Source organism: Myxocyprinus asiaticus, chromosome 1, assembly GCF_019703515.2.
Source record: "Myxocyprinus asiaticus isolate MX2 ecotype Aquarium Trade chromosome 1, UBuf_Myxa_2, whole genome shotgun sequence".
Lineage (NCBI taxonomy): Eukaryota > Metazoa > Chordata > Actinopteri > Cypriniformes > Catostomidae > Myxocyprinus > Myxocyprinus asiaticus.
The window spans coordinates 58,139,724-58,157,483 of NC_059344.1; the positions used below are offsets into that span (position 1 = coordinate 58,139,724).

Consider the following 17,760-nt stretch of genomic DNA (forward strand, 5'->3'; position numbering starts at 1 on the left):
GCGGTGCATAAGGGGGAAGACCCCCCCTCCACACACACACGTTTTGTTTTTTTGTTACTGCAGATTATGTGGCATTTATTGTTTGCACGTTGTTGGGATGGACCGATGTTTACACGTTTCTAGTCGGATCAATCAGCATGTTCACCAGAGGGGTTGTTCATGCATATTTGGTTGCCAGCGTACAGTCATTCTCAGTCGTATTTAGGACAGTGCATTTGCAATTGATCGAACCTCACAGATAAACACATTTACCCTTTGTTAAAAGAGCATTCAGTGATGATGATGCGAGCATATTGTTTTCTACGGAATTAACCTGGCCAAATTGGTCCAGAAATCGAAGATCTGGTGATATTTGCGCCCATAAACACGGCTATCAAGCGCCAGACAGGACCACACTGCATATTCAAATGTGCTTAGATTTGCCATGGCAGGTTACAAAGCGACAGATAAGCTCTGATTCCGTCCCTTTTCACGCGCCGGCCTCTTATGATCTCACTGGCCCTCTAACTCTTCACGCACTCTATTTTCAATCCATTCATTTTTACAATCCCTCTCTCCCAAGAGAGCAGGCACATCACAAATCCTGCAGATTATCTCTTAGGCAAAATCTGTACGCATATCAAACATATCGACACGCGTAACGTTGCTATCTTCATGCGTACAACACGGGTGTTCGTAAAACTGCAACATTAATATATTATTTGTAAGTTTGCATTTGCCAGTTCTGTTCCTCCTCTTACGTGATGGAAGCCAGTTTTTGTGAATGCACAGTCTATAGGGTACTATTTCAGACATCTATGCACTATACGTGACGACAACAGTAATCAAAAAATATGCTTTTTAAAATAGGACTTTAATATGTACACAAGCACACCTATGCACAAACAGCAGAGACTGTCATGTGTAGGTTATATTATTCCAGTGTTTGTTCTTGCCATTGTTTGTTTAATGCATTGAGATAATGCGTCAGTAGTGCACTTGGATTTGTATAAACTATAGGTGTGTTTCCTTGAACTCCCAAGGCAAGGATTTCCATAGATGCTCTCCAACAGGCCTATATTCCGCATGACATGGCATGAGATGGAATAAAATAAAACAAAACAAAACACCATAATTATTGTATATTATACATTATTATTTATTAAAGCATAAAATATTTTCCTGCAGTGTATTATTGCATTGAAATATTACATACAAAAATGAATTATTAGCATCAATTGTATTAACATTTTCAATGTTTAATTCTTTAATAATGCACACACTAATCAATTATAATTGTACAGCACACAATAAACACATATTTATTAATATTATTTTAAGTGCAAATCATATATGTTACTTACAGTGGAAGTAAGTTATAGTAGTTGCCACCACATACGGCCATATTCTGAGAAACAATTCTATTCTCTGTATTTCGTTGTGCAAATAAAATATAAAAAATGCTCCAGTTACAAGACACATGAACCAAAAAGTTATATCTGATCATTTTCCAATAAACATTATGTAATCAATGTAAGTAAACCGGTTAGTTGTATTTGGCAGGATTAGGGACCCTTAGAGTTGTCAATAGTAAAAGTGCTCATTGAGAGAGTGTGATATTGTCATTTCTTTAGTCAGAATCAACAATAGAATTATCATGAGAAAGGACACTGGCCTGGGCTCACAGGTTGGATCTAGGGACACACGCTTTTGATTCGGGAAGAGGGCGTTTTAAGTGACCACTAAGAGTATAGGAGAACTGTTTTGGGGCAAAGTGGAAAAAAGTAGACCTGTGGAGAAACCCACCGATCTATACTACATTTGTTACTATTGATCAAATGTCACCTCTTTGAACGCGCGCGCTTGAAAGTTACACTACTTATCGCGAATTATATACAGTATAAAAAAAAGAAAAAGAAAATACACATGCATGTAGAGCGTATTAAGTCATTTTATCGGGCCATGCTGCTTAAGGAATTTTTTGCATACAATTGAAATATGTAACTAAAGAAGCAACACTTCTATACACATGTAGGCTATTTTGTTTAGATTACAAAAAGATTGGCTATTAAAAACAAGTTAATGCTAAGTTTAAAGTAATACTATACTGTGATATATAGTCACGAAATTACAAGACCAAAAGTGTTAACTGAGTAACACAATGTTAAAGAGAAAAACTTCTAAACAGATTGCACCATCTCTCTCTCTCTCTTCACTTATTGTGTGTATTTGAGAGAGAGAGGGGGGGAAGAGAGAACGAGCAGGGGGTACAGAAAGACAAAATTTCATTTTTTTTTTTTTCAATATTTTAATATGTCTAACATTTTGTTTAAAATCATGTATACAGTGATTTCCGGTCTACTTTCTTTACAATGTACTTTTAAATATGCAACCCTTGTCTTATCATATATTGCTCCTCGTCTCAAAATAAACGCAAAGTAAAGCCTCTATGTACAGCGTGTTTAGGTCTAGCAGAAATCTCAGTCAGGAATTATATCAATTTGTCCAGCAATGCTTAAAAGAGGAAGGTGATTGCATTTGCGCTGTCTCGTTTATGCACAGTTTTTCCTCGCAGTCTGTTGCAATGTCTTGATTCATCCTCGTTCAACAAATCTCTCAATATCTAGCATGATGGGACAGACCGTGAGCGTAAATATAGGCTGTATAGTAAAGCGTTACTACGATAGAATACATTTCATTTATTGCACTTAAAAATGCCGACTTGTAACTTTTTTCTTTCTTTTTTTTTTTTATACAAATGCTGTGTTCCATGCATAATATGCAGAGTGTTGCTAACCTGTAATTTCAAGTCATAGTTTAAAAATGTCAGAAAATCCCAACACTTTCTTAAAAAATGCAGATATAACCCAATATTGTCAACGTGCACGCTTAATTATCATAGACTATTTAAGACTGTAATGTGCAATTGTTTTTATTCTAATAGTCACTTTATGAATGTGCACAGAAGTTACCACAAAACAGCCTTACAATCTGCAGATTGAATATCTATCATCTATTTATGATTTGTTAATACATGCGTTGTTCATGTATAGCGCGTGCAGTTAAGGTGATATCACTACTTTTTGCATGCACCTTTTTCAACGAGTCTTGTTTACGATAACGTAGGCAAGTGCATATCCAACACAAAAATATCTCAAGGCATTTTTTTTATAGCTATATTTCAAATGACAAGGCTTCATTGAGTGCACTGCGTTGTATTAGGCTATGCTCATAAAGCTGCCTTTCTTTCGCTTTTGCTTATTTTTAAGGAAATACAATCTAAACGTTATAATTCCTGTTATAAAATGATTTTATTAAACCAGAGGTACATCTAAAAGTATGGAAAACTTGTTGGCTTTTCTAAGTGCCCTAAATTATCTCCTGCAACGACGGGTTTTCGAGTCAAAATATGTGTCATTTCATTTGATAAAGATACTCGGTTTGATAAACACACTTAAACGAGCGTATTTCTAAACATAAAACTAGCAACGAGCGAAAACACTGTGCAGCAAGGGGCTGCGCGCGCGCTTCTCCACTATTAACTTTCAGTGTCTTCCTTCTCATCAAACTCTTACTTTGTGCTGTGCTTAATTCCATATTTTCAATTCCCGATCAGTACTTTTCTCTTTTTCGTTCTCCATCTATCTATCCATCCATTCCTCCCTCCCTCCTCTATCTACCCTCCTCCTTCTCTCTCTCCTCGGCTCTCTGCTGAATCTTATTGATCCAGAAGGTGGCTAATTAGCCCTTCCCGTCGTGCCTGTGTAATGAAGCACATGCGCACTGAATTAATCACAGCCATTTTTTGCAGGAAACTAATTAGCAGGAATAAAGATCCAAAGAGTTTTTTTCTTTTCAATCATCAGATCTCACTTTCGCCCCTTCCTCTCTCCCTCTAACACAAGACTCATCGCCTGCTTTGCATCCAAATTATTTTTATATTGCCTTTACAACTAATACTCTGTTTTTTTTTTACTCTCCGCAACAACAATGATCTTTCTTTTACCAGCATCCTAAACGCAAACTGACCAAAAGGGACTGCCTTGATGGGATCTTTAGCCAAAGCGTCTCAATACTGGATTAAAAAGCACGGATCACAAAGCGGCAGCAAAACATTGTAAGTTGTAACTTTGCTTTCTCTTTCTGCCTCTCTCTTAACGTTTCGTTTGTCTTTAGTTTCAATAACAGACTAAAAGCGATGGCTTTCGGGATTTCATCGTATCAGCCCCGGGTTTGCCTACTCTCCTAGTATGATAAAGAACGCGCGAGCGCAAGTTATTTTCATGCAAGTTGTCTTTTATTTGTTGGCTTTTATTAGTATCATTACCTGTGTTTACATCTGGCTTCGTCCTCGCTCCTCTCATGACTGGAGGAAAAGAAAGAGGCAAGACAGCGATTCCTTTTCCAAACAGTTGGATTTAAAACACACTTCTACATTTTCATGTATTCACACTGGTCAAAAAAAGACAGAATAGTGTCAAGAAAGAGGTTTTTAAGAGGACGCCGATGTGGAAGGGCAGCGCTGAGCGGTGGGAGACTAGCGGGAGCTCTGCCTGATCGTAGCCGGGAGAGAAGCGTCGTAGTCCAGCCTGCGAGTCCGTCCGTGTCCGCTGAACGGGACGCGTCGCCCGCTTTTCCATTTTTTACACCGATATGCTCGTTGGTCCTTTGCTTTCATTACCCCCATGATTAAGTGAACATCTCATGAGCAAAAATCCTCATTATTGTGCTCATCTTTACTTTTCGAGTCCCTTCTAGTGTGGATTTCTCCGCCCTTTGCTTTGCATTTCAGTTCCTCTCACACTTTCGACGTCTTTTCACAGAATATTTTTCATTCCAAGCGTTGTGAAAGTTGTTCTTTGCTGCTTCCCAGCCGGAGTCACATGCAAATCGATAGGCATGTGTGTGTGTGTGTGAGTGAGTGTGTGTGTGTGAGTGTTTAGGGGAGTGTGTTTGGTATAGAGACGGAGCCCCGGGTCTCGGGAGCGGATCAGCCGGAGCTCAGAGAGCCCGAAGAGCCGCGCCACACACCGATAGATTTATGACCAATACCGCCGACAACTTTACTCAAGAAACGCTTTGATGTGGTGTAACATTCTGTCTAAAATCAAAGCAATGAAATGAAAGCTAATTGACAAAACGCAGACACCGAAAAAGATACGAAATGTGCTATTATGAAGGGGTTTACAGAAAAAAAAAAAAAAAAGAGAAAAAGTATTTTAAAATGGTACACAATGCCAACCACTTCGCGTCGCTTAGCTATTCTGTCGAATTAGCTTACACTGTTGAGAATTAAAAATGCCCCACACATGGACGAGGGGGCTCAAATTTGAATGAAATTAGCTTTATGAAATATACAGGTGTAGCATAAATAAAAAAAAAAAAAAAAAAAGGTGAGATGTTGGACTTGAGGTGTGACGTTAACGAAGAGATGTATATGGAAAGATAGTCCCTCGAAGACATACAGACAAAAACAAGCGGAAATGTGGATCCATACTTTGATACAAAGTAGCCCACGGTGATATACAAAACGAGAAAACAGAAGAGACGCAATGGATGGACAGACAGACCCAGAGCTCACTGAGTGTGTTTGCAAGCTGCTGCAAGGATGTGCAGGGTTGGGGAAGAAAAAAGAGGGGGAGGTTGAGAGATTCGGGGTCAGATGGCAAGAAACAAGGGAGCAGGGGTCACCGAGTGAGTGGAAGAAAGATAAAAAAGAATGAGAAGGGAAAAACCCAACATTGCCCAGGAAGGGAAGAGTGGGGTGGGTGGGTGAGTGTGTTATGTTGCGGGGTCACACAAACAATACACCCAGTTTGTGGGGGTTAGCCGGACTATAAAAATGCACCTCAAGTTTGATCAACAAGAGTAGCCGAAAAGAGAGCGTGTTTGACTTTGCATTGGGAAAACGTAAAGTCCTTCGTTTGAAGTGATGGATTTCTTCTCTTTCTTTTTTTGGGGGGGAAGAGAGGGAGAGAAAGAGAGAGAGAGTGAAAAAGCTTATGGAGGAAGGTATGCATGCAAAGAGAGTTGAGAGGATAGCAAGGGTCAAATAGCCACGGGCCATATCGAAGGAATCAGGGAAGAGGTCAGAAAAACACAAATCCAAAGACCTGTCCTACTCGACGTGTCCTAACAAGAGCAATCAGAAGCTAATGCATAGGTGACACACACTTGCATAGGTTAGGATTCAGCAGTGTTTGGAAAGCGTCATTTTTGCATTTTGCTTTAAAATATATTTTTAAATAAGGACGCAATTTTACAGCAGAATTGCAGAAATGTGTTAAGATGTGTGTGAGAGAGGAAATAGGCAGGCAGAGCGAGCCATTGTGTTTTCGTTATTACTTTTCAAATTTTTCCTTTTTTTAACCGTTTGATAGGGCGCATAGTGGGCAACCTAGCTCTTCCTTTTTTCTGCTGTCCCTTCCTTGTTTTTAGGAGAGAGCACGATGGAGGGAGGGAGGGAGGGAGGAGAAGGACAGATAAGTCAGGGGTCTCTCGGCTCCCTAGTAGAGTGGTGGCAATAATTACAAGCATCACACAAAAAGGATATATAGTATAATTCAGGTGCTATGCATGGGCTCTCTCTCTCTCTCTCTCTCGCTTTTCCTTCCTTTATCTCTCTCTCTCTCTCTCTCTCTCTCTCTGCTCTGGCTTTTACCATCACAAAACAAAAACATCAGTCAAGGTCTTTGCCATCTTACTCACCCTTCAGAAACTCATGGATAGGCTATTCAGGGCTAATCCTTTTGGGGACAGTGATTTTGATGGCAGTTGCCTCATTTCTATGAAGTCATATTGTTTCAGTATTTGTTGTCTGTCTTTGCCTTTGTGTTTCACCTGGTTGTGAATCACTGAAATGTTGCATTTAGTTTCTCTCATCAGTATGCAAGGCAAGCAGTGTAAAAGACTATTTTATGTTGTGCAAGTGTATCTAAGTCAGGGAAATACTCTCTTATTATAGGGTTTGCACAGACGTGGATTCCTGTGATTGTCTGCATGTTGGGCTGCTGTAAGGATATTTGAAAATGTGTGACAGTTGTGCATATGTTTGTTTGCATTGTGGTTTGGTAGAACATTCAGCTTTTAATTTTAAAACTAAAGAGAGGCACTGTAGACCTTTATTTGAACTACATTAGAACTGCCTTTTTTTTTTTTTTTATTTTATTATTTTTTGTTTTTAGAATAATAGACCACAAACTATTTTTGACAAAAAGTGTTGTCGTTTTTTTTCTAAATATATTTTTATATTTAATTTTAATTGATATTTGAGTTCTATTTTTAATTTAGTTCTCATATATAAACATAAAAAAATTAATAATATTTTTGAGCTGGTGAGAGGACAAATTGAGTTTCCCGATTTTCTGTTTCAATATGCATCCCTATATCTACATTAGTGTTCGCCTAAAATTACTGAGTTGTATTACTATTTACCATTTATTAAAATGTATTATTTATGATCTAATATTTGTATTGTGTTGTTCTTGCAGCTTTTCTAAATTTAGCTGTGTTTTGAAATGCAAATATTATAAATGTATTTGTTTGTATACTGTTCATATGATAAAGTTGCTTGGTGAAAATGCCGGTTCAGCATTATATGTGCTATTTTGCTTTCTTTCTGTTTCTACAGAAAAGCATTTTTCTGTGGCTTGATGCCTCACCTCTTCCTCTTATGAAAACTGTGATTGTATATAATGCCAAGTGTACTTGTTCTGGTCATGTACGGTGCATGAATGGAGATGCCGCTTTGATGACATGCCGAGTGGCGTGCATGTGCATGACTGTGTATGGATATCGTTGTGGAGATATAGGGCGGGGGGAACTGTGCTTTCCTCTTTACCCCTCCCTGTTTTCTCTCTCTTTCTATCTCTCTCTATCTCTGTCTGTTTCTCTCTCTGGAGCCTGGCACCCTCAGGGAAAGCCTCAGTGGTAGAGGGCCCTCTTTGGGTCAACAGCAATGACAGGCCGCCCATGTGCATGCTATACGATCATAGCAGAGATGTTGTGTGTTTATACATCTGCTATATAATCACTACGACTTTCTCTACTAATCAACACACTATTAAATATATATTATGCACAATGTGATATTTATATGTTTATGTTTATATGTGACACTACGAAATGAACAAAAAATAATCAACACTCAAACTATAATAGAAACATTGAGATTTATTACAAACCATTTTATTATGTGCCATTTTTCCATGATTTTAGTATAAAATCACAGTGCTACGAGTCGGTGTTTGTTAAACGTGGAGGTGAAAGCTGTGTGTGTGTGTGTGTGTGTGTGGAGAGGAGCCGATCTCTGTCACGAGTTTTCCATTAATCCAGTCATGCCGAGGAGGCGCTCACAGAAAGCCCAGCCACCTCCATTTGCTGTAGGGCTTGGATTGTGTGTGTAAATTAGGTTAGCAGAAGCACTGGGTCTGATTACACATGATGGTTTTGAATATGCAAGCCTGTGCAGTCAGGACCAGTTCTTCCAGTCATCCCATAATGAGGGGGAGGACAATGGCGTACGTGTCAGTGCTATCATTAAACCACGGGCTTGGGGTAGGCTGAGCGTGGGTGGGGAGGATGGAGTGTGTGTGTGTGTGTGTGTGTGTGTGTGTGCGGAGGTTGGTTTGATATTTAGGTACGCTATACCTGTGTAAACTCAGCCTTTACCACAAGCCCAGCTCAAGCCACGGTTTCACCTTACAGACGGTTGCGTGGACTGTCTGCACTTTTGCTTTCTATTTCCTCTTTTTTTTTTTTTTTTTTGCTCTCTCCTTTTCTGCTGCTGTTCTTTTATTTGTTCCTGGTGAAGTTGGCAGGAATGTCTGTGGCTTGCTGTTTCACAATATGTTGTCATGTAAACTATCTTCAATCATTGTGGTGGAGATTTATGGTGTGTGTTTGTGTGCATGGGATGGGATGTAGTGTACATCTGACTTATCATTTGCAGAATTATTATTGTTATTATTTTTAAACACTACTTTTTTCGTGCTGTTGTCAGGATCATCATTTTTGTGCTTATACACGCATACACACACATTATATAACAGCAGAATTTAACTATTTTAATTTAGAAGGGAAAAGGGGGGGGGGGGGTATAGAAAACAGAAAGAAAAGTCCTTACCTGATCAGGTGAATTCTAAGCTGTGTTGTAGACAAAGTCACTCTGAAAAGGAGACGTGTGTGTGTGTGTGTGTGTGTGTATGTGTGTGTGGAACAGAGAGAAACAGGAATTCCTGTTTTATTGCGAGATGCTGCTTTTGCAAATTTTCCGTCAGTCAGGGAATATTTCGAGAGACAGACGAAGCCCTCAGCATTTGTTATTCACATCTAATGTCACGAGGATACACAGATGCATTTTACTTACTCGTGAAGCAGAATGAATATTTTGGCTAATTTATGTGTGTTGGGTGACAAATGTGTTTTTAATTTTTAGACCAAATGGAGTAGTAAATGTCGAAGTAGATAAAGAAGATTGATATTCGTGTAAAAATAAAATATAATGCAAAAACAGCTGTAATCTCTGAGTTTTTATAGTTGTACACCCCCAAGCAGGGCATTTGTGTGTATGCATGTAGGTATGTGTGAGGGTGTATTCCAGCATAGCAGCATGGCTGTACAGGCGTCACTGTTAGGCAGGCCAGAGCTGAGATGGGTAATAGCAGTGTAGCATAGCCAGCCGCTGGAGACGCTAGTCTCGACCAGCAGCTCTCAGTTCTTCGGCAGGGAGATGGACATGCTATTCCCCCTCCTCCTCCTCTTCTCTGCGCCCCAGAGCCCAGCGTCCAGCCCTCCGCGCTGTCGCTTATCATCACAAAGAGGCAGAATGCATAAAACATGGAGGACACACAGAGACTGGCAGCCCAGGTTGCCTTTCTCCCTCCACGGAGACAAAGAGTGAGGTCCTGTGGCCTGTGACGTTGACATGATCCTTGCCTTCTGTCGCATTCGCTCTTTTTTTTTAATTTTTTTTTATACTTTCATTCATTCCATCCAAAGTTTAACTCATTGTGTGAATGTATTTTTGTGCAGGTGTATGTTTTTTCAGTGGAAAAGTCCTCTTCATGTAGAAGGTGGAGAATGTTTTAGTCGGAGAAAAAAAAAAAAAGTTAGACAAATGCAGAGAAAAATATATTTAAAACTGAAATTATTTATTTTAACTTGGCTGACATTTTCATAGATTATTTCTATAGTTAAAAATGTCACAAGTTTGGCATTGGCTCTTCCTAATTTAAATAAAAACATTATGATTGTTTTATGACATGATAATATGATTTAAATTTAACCGAGCTGTTAGAAGCAGACTTGTGCTGTGGAGGTGATCAGTCAGGCTGATCGGGGCCCTGAGAGCATCTGCAGATGTGATTTTTTCCTGCGCATTGTACGCTTAGCACGCCATGTGATACCGCCAGCGTTAGCTTCAGCTAGATTAGCACCATGACATGAAAACAAACCTGGATTGAGTGTGTGTGCATCGGTCGAGGAGTGTCGCTGTACCATGCTCTCTCAATTTCGCAGCTGGGTTACATCACAGAATGCGGTCATCTGTTACATTAGTCTAAATTTCATCAGAATATTATGTTAGGATGAAGTATATCATTTAAATGCAAGAATTATATTTGTGTCACAAAAATTAGTCAGAAAGCACTGTAATTTCATCTTTTTTTAATTTTATTTGAGGTTTTATTTTTAGGGTGCATATTGCTCAACATTGGTGCTCTGTGGGTGTATTAGGCTAATAAATGTGCACCACATTTATTTTTCTGGTTGTCAAATCGGCGAGCGCACTTAGATAATTTGCAGCTGAGCGCCGTGCTTCATGCGCTGTCACTAATGCTGACTCTTTCTGTGCATGTGAGTGAGTGATGGACAGCACGCGTGCGTGTGTGTGAATAGCGTGTGAGGGCTGCAGGAATGCTGAGTGGGAACGGGTGAAGCCCGACAGGCCGATGGCACTTCCTCTCTGTGTACGGCACAGCTTATCCTCCTCAGGATTAAAGACAGCAGAAAAGAAAAGAGCGATGGCAGGAGCCCCCCTCTCCCTCACCCTCCTCTCTCCCTTTTTCCGTGTTTGGAGAAGGGGGAAAAAAAAACCTCAAACAAAAAGCGTGATTCATTTGCAAATGTGCTGCAGCCCGTACGGGTCCCCCATAGTGCACTGGGGAGGAGGAGCGGAGAGAGCGAGGATGATAGGAAATAAAGGTATAGTAGCTGTGTTGTTCGGTCCTGTTTTTGTGGCAGTGAGGCCTTGTGGCACCTTTCAGGCCAGTTGGACTCTACAATCTATTGGTTTGGTCTGAAATGGGGCGGCTGTTACAAACTGTGCCACATATTGTTGAGTGTTTATGTGTGTGTGTGTGTGTGTGTATATATGCACGTGTATGAGCAGAGTCCTTGTGGTTTTGATATTGTAGTGTGTGTGTGTGTGTGTGTGTTTAGCAGTGAAGGGGTTAAGAGGCAGAGATAGTCCCCTTTATCTCGGTGGCCCTCTTTGTCATTGTTGTGCTGGAATTGAGCTCGCTGCACCTCACTTGACCACAGCCAAGCAATAAAATGGCCCCTAAGTGCTGCAGGCTCCATGTCCCTCTAACAGCACCTCCCCTCTGGGCTTTCACCTCACGCACACATACACATACATACGTTTGCAGGATATAATGCCATAGACGTTATACCTGTTTCAGTTTGTTTACTTTTGTTTTTACGAGACATTTTTTTTTTTAATCAGTATTTTAATTTAACAGCATACATGTTACACCCGTTTCCAGTGTTGTTTTATTATTTGTTTACATTCGCTTTTCTTGTCATGAAAAATTTACTCAAGGAAGGTTTTTTATTTTTTATTTTATTTAACGGCAAACATGTTGAACCTGTTTGTAGTGTCATTTTTATTGTTAATTGTTTACATTTGTTTTTCATATTAATATACACTTGAAGGACGAGATATTTTTTTAGTACTTTAAAGGCATACGTTACACCTGTTTCTAGTGTTGTTTGCATTCACTTTTAATATATACCAAAAAATAGTTTAGTATTGATTTTTTTGTCATTTTATTTTTTGTTTACATTAGTTTTTCATACAATGAAAATTTTGAAGGAATTTGTTTCCCAAATTATTTTTATTTTTGTTTGTATTTTAATTTTCAGTCCAACAGTGTACACTAAACTGTGACATTTCTGTAATGACCAAACTGTACCAAAATCCAACCACTAGTTAGTAGATTGGATATTAATCGGATTGCAAACTAGTTTTATATGAATTTATTTTTGTATAATTTTATAAATAAAAAAAAAAAAAAAAAAAAGACAATTACATAAGTGCATAACGTGCATTTTCAGGACACTGAACAAAATCTGCTTATTTGAAGGGGGGTGGGGGTGGAATTTTTTAGGCCTTTCTGTGTTTTATCTCATTTATTATTTAAAATGTAAAACTGAAATTTATTTAAAATTGAAAGAATTGTGCATTTAGTTCATTCAAGTTGAACACATGATATTTCTGTCCTTGTGTACACTACATTAGGTTCTGTGTTAGTCATTTGACATGTTTTATGTAAACATAATTAAAGGTGATACTGTGGTTGTTTAAAGCACTTGTATGTGTGTGTAGACAGATCACATCCTTCTGTGGTGGCAGCCATTTTGGTGCAAACTCAAACATTTCCATGAGAAAATAAATTCAGGATTCGGTTTTGCTTTGTTTTACGTAATGCGACATTTACGCAACCACTGCCTCAGACTTACTAATTAAAAAAAAAAAAAAAAAAAAAAATTCTAAGAAGCACATTTAATGGATAAATATATATATTGAAATTTTTTTCCACTGTTGTTTTTGTTTTGTTTCAGTAAAAATAAGAAAAAATATAGTAAGTTTTATAATTTGGCATTTTACAATTTCGTTGATATTTGTGCAGATTTACAAGTGATGGTGTAAAATCCCCCCCAAAAAAATGTAGCGCCTGTGTCTCGGAGCTCGAAGTAGTGTTGTTCTCAATAGTAATGATGATTGTTTACTCCACAGAGTTCTTTTCCTCTCAGACATTATAATTAAATGTTGTACAGAAAAAAAGCTGTCTCTCCTTGTTGCCTTCCTATCACATAGGTATCTAAGGAGACAAGAGATGAGCAGTGTGATTGGTGTTTCGGCACAGGGAGACTGGCGAGAGGTCAGCTCATTGGCTGAGGTTTTTAATTGGTACTGTGGACACCCGTTCACCCCCTCTTGGGTGTAACTTGTTTTTGCCAGGTGCACTGTGCTCTTTTTTTTTTTTAACAGTTACATAGGGCCACAATTAAATCAGGCCTGACTAGAGTCATACTATTGCTGTCTATCAGTTTTAGGATGGTGCATCTGGCTGCTAGTCCTACACACTTGCACAACCGTTATCTCTGCTCTGCTAAACCATCATTTTATTCTTTTTGTTGGCTAATCACATGAAGAACCTTGAATCAAATTGATTAAAAAGAAATCAAAAGAGGTGGGCGTTGCTGCAGGATATGGGGTTGAACACACTTGCATAGGCCTAAAACGCACCGAGGACAGCGTGGAACAAGAGGTTTTCAGGATTTGTTTGAACCCCTTGTGCCTGTTGTATCAACCCTGCAGCCATAGGTTGCTTTATTTTCAAGCCATTCCTCACCCTGATTCTAATTTGGGGGTCTGGGTTGAGTGAGTTTCGGGGGGTGATCGTCCCACTGGGGATTAATCAAAGCCAAACAGCCACAATAAATCGGTGACCCCACACCGTGACGTCACATGCTGTCTGCTGTTCTGTTATGTGTCAGCCAGACGCTGACCTTTTGTGGCACACGACCAGTAGTAGCGTCTAAAATCCTAACCTTAAAGGAATAGTTCACCCAAAAATAAAAATTGCCCCCATTAACTCATCCTCATGTTGTTCCAAACCCCCATGTCAAAGGCGATGTTAGGCAGACTGGTAATCTCAGTCACCATTCACTTTCATTATATCTTTATTACATACAGTTAAATTAAATATTGGCTGAGGCTGTCATTCTGTCCAATATCTCTTTTTGTGTCCATGAAAGAAAGCAAACATTGTGAACATAATAGAATTTAGATTTTTGGGTGAACTATCCCATTAATTAGCATAGAGAAATAACTAATATTCAAGGATGTAACCAAATATGGGGGGAACCAAAGGTAAAAGTTTAAGAATATGCTATTGAAAAACCCATATCGTTTGGCTAGACAGCTACTATTCTGAAAATTGGAGTGGATGCGGTCCCCTCAATGTCTTTTTTTTGGTTATGAACCTTATAAAGGAAATCTTAAAATAACCCTCTTAGATTTCAGCTTTGTTGTTTGACTCAGGTCTTAAAGAATTCTGAAGCACCTATTCATGCTATAATCCTCTCTTATAGGTTCTTTGTGTTCCTTATTTGAAACTAAATAGGCAAAATGTTGCTGCGTTTTTGCCCTGAGCAGCAGTAGTCACCTTATCTGTCTGCTGTTTTACAATTAATTTAACAAATGCCTAATTTTTGTGTCGAAAGATGACTGAACTAACTGGATGTGAGACTGGGAGAGAGAAAGAAAGAGAAGTGTTGGGGGTCAGGTAAAGGTGAAAGACTGGCTGGGCGCTCACATGAAACATTTATGGATCAGTTACTCTGTCAAGTGCCAGTCTTTTGTTTAAATTTTTTCCATGTCCCCTTTTTCGTTATGAGTTTGTAACTGTACATATAACAGTCTCCCCCACCTCTTATCATGTAGTTTAATCTGATGCCAGTGTTTAAAAGTAGGTGTGTGGCGCTAATAGTCAAGAATGGTAAAGGCTTGTGGTTGCTGGAAATACACACGGAAAGCTAATTTGTTCAGTGCGGAGTAAATATTAATGTCACACCCTGGCAATGACAGACATGGTGTTGGGGAATATGGCACTCGTGTGACAGGGTGTCAGAATTTGTCAGACATCCAAATCACACAAGGAACTGAGTCAAGTTACATATGAAAAATATCTCTCACCTTAGTTCATGATTGCAGATCTCACAAACAAGATCTCCTTTAATATATCACTTGTTTTTTGTCTAGACAGCAATGAGATTAAATGAAGAGCAAATTGAGACTTCTTGCTTAAATCTGCTTCTAAGATTTTTCTTTGAAAATGACCTCTAGAGTTACAGAAGATATCTAAATGTCATAAACTGTGATCAGATTTCCTAAGATGCCAATGTCTGCAGTCAAAAGTCAGAGATTTTAATGTGAACTTAAATAATTATCATCAAATGCTTCCCAGAGTTATCTGCACTTCGATCCATATATAGTACATTTTATAGCTCTCATCTCACTGTACGTCAACAATCGTCTCACTTGTTTCGTATTTTTATTTTTCCTTAGGAAGGGGATCTGAAACAAAGGTTACTATAAAAATGTCAAAATACCTAAAAACGTACTTTGTGATAACTGCTGTTTTAACTAATTTAAGTAAAAAATATTTTGAATGGCTTAAGCAACCTGAATACATTAGGTTACACCAATGAAATTATTTTTTACGAATCAGGCGGAATAGCTCTTTAATGAAACATATGCATGTATCCACTTTTTATAGTGTTGATACTTAATGGAGCTCTCATTTATGATACTTATAAGTCTCCTCAGCTAAAAAAGAGCATCTCTGAGCAATAAAATTGTCCTTTGGTCTGAGTCCAACTTCTAATGAGGGTTACAGGAAGAACTGCTATAGTCCTTGCTGAGAAGACAAGCTGCAAGTGTGTGCTTTTGAGTGTGTCCTAGGGCTGAACGATTTGGAGAAAAAAATCGAATTGAGATTATTTTGAAAAATTATTGCGATTGCCATTTGAACTGCGATATGATAAACATAAATAAAGTTTTGCCCATGCTTTACTGCCGAACAGAAGTACCGTTCTAGAAAGGGTTTTCACACTTGAGTCCTCTTAAAAAGAACTTAAATACATAACTTAATACATAAAAAAAAACCCAGTGAAACAGGGGGGAAAACACATCACAATCACATTGCAACTGTCTGCTTTGTAGTTTTTTTTTAATTTTTTTTTTTTTTTTTAGGGTCAGCTCACTTTTCATTTTATTTATTTATTTATTTATTTATATATATCAAGCTGAATATCATATATTGCAATAAAATGAATATAGGAATGTATTTTATAATAATAATAATGATTATTAATAAAAATAATACTTATTGTTATTTATAATAATAATAATAATAATAATAATAATAATAATAATAATTATTATTATTATTATATAGTAAATTATTTCTTTAATAATTTCTGAACTTGCTCTCGTTAGCACACCGAACAAAACTCAGAGCACATCAGTCACTCAGGGCACCAGATAGAGAGAATCTGTGTATGAAGCACAGAACCGCTTTGAAACCACATGTGTAATATACTGACCCCATTTACATGTATTCAAGAATTTAATTGAATTAAATCACAGTCCTCGCGATTTGATAATCGCACTGAGTCATATCGCGATTTCGATTTTATTTTGATGAATCATTCAGCCCTAGTGTGTTCTGTGGGCTGTCTCCATTGTGGTGTGGATATCTCCTGTTGGTGACACACATTGTGTTTACAGTGGATCGGGCATAGGGGTGGAGGGTGCACAGACACTCATTTCATCACTTCCTTCCTCTACTTCATTTTTATGAATTGATCTGTCATAACAACTGCTAGAGTTATGGAGGAAGCTAAAAGGGGGCAGCTCATGGAAAGGAAAGAATTGTTGCACGTTTTACAGAGAGAACAATAGCAGCCATCCCAAGGCCTAGATGAGGTGATCATGGAGCAGTTAAAAGGAAAAGGTGTTATTTTTGTTTCTCTGCTCCATCTGTGGGGCCGAGCACTCGGGGAGTTCATACTATCACATTTGGGGCAGGCCAAAAGAAAATGCTTGCACTCCAAAACTTCCTGAGAATGCTCAGTGTGCCCACCTGTTTTTGTCAGGGCTCATTTCATAGGGTCGATACACTCTCATAACATAAGTAGAGAAACAGGAAGCCTGGCTGCCATCTTTCACAATCTCCTTCGAAACGGGAACTGAGAGCAGGCCACTGCTAGCAGATGAGTGCCAACCTGTTGAAGGCAACAGGCACGGGGGAGGAGGATATGCGCAGAGGGGGCATGTGTCGGTGGAGGCCCCCCTGGGACCCCTTTTCCCTCTCCTGGAGGGTCTGGAGGTTTGGTCACCGTCTGTTATGGGCATGGCTCATGATGGTGTGCTTAGCACTTGGCAGCATGCACATTTATATGCAAATGCTAAACAAGCATTGGTTAGACTAATTACGGCAGATCCCATTGAGTCCGTGCCAAGCTCAGAGAAGGGAAGGGAGTTCTTACAAGCTGGGGTGGACTTGCCCTGCTTGTTTACTCATTGTCTTTCTTTATTAGCCCCTCATTGACACTCCTCCTCAGTGTGCAGGGAGGTCTGTTTGTGGGCCGATCTGCTTTCAACATGGATGTAACTCCATTGGGCTTGATTAAAACAAAGCCAGCTTGAGTTTCACAGTTTCTCCGTGCAGCAAACCCTGTAGGAAAAACTAGGTTGTACCAGCTTAAGTTGTTCCAGTTGGGTTTTGGAACATGCTATCTGGTTAGTTGCTTGTCCGAGGTGGTCTACCAGGTCAAAACCATTTCACTGGCTTGTATCATCAATACCACCTTGGATTAGTTAATGACCAGCTAAAATTCATGTAAATGTTAATTTGTACTTGCTGGACATACAGGCTTCTTTTAGAGGCTTCTTTTAGGCCATGTTTGCACTAATACAGTTTTTTTTTG

The 17,760-nt window shown here is 38.9% G+C and overlaps 1 protein-coding gene across 1 annotated transcript in view; it reads left to right on the forward strand.

The window, feature by feature from the left end:
• The first annotated feature begins 1,166 nt into the window (after positions 1-1,166).
• The window catches only part of LOC127409580 (zinc finger homeobox protein 3-like), a 213,905-nt gene continuing 197,311 nt past the window's right edge, over positions 1,167-17,760 (forward strand). Inside the window, exon 1 of the mRNA XM_051682970.1 lies at positions 1,167-4,096. The gene's annotated coding sequence lies outside the window, so the exon portion shown is untranslated. The remainder of the gene's footprint in view (positions 4,097-17,760) is intronic.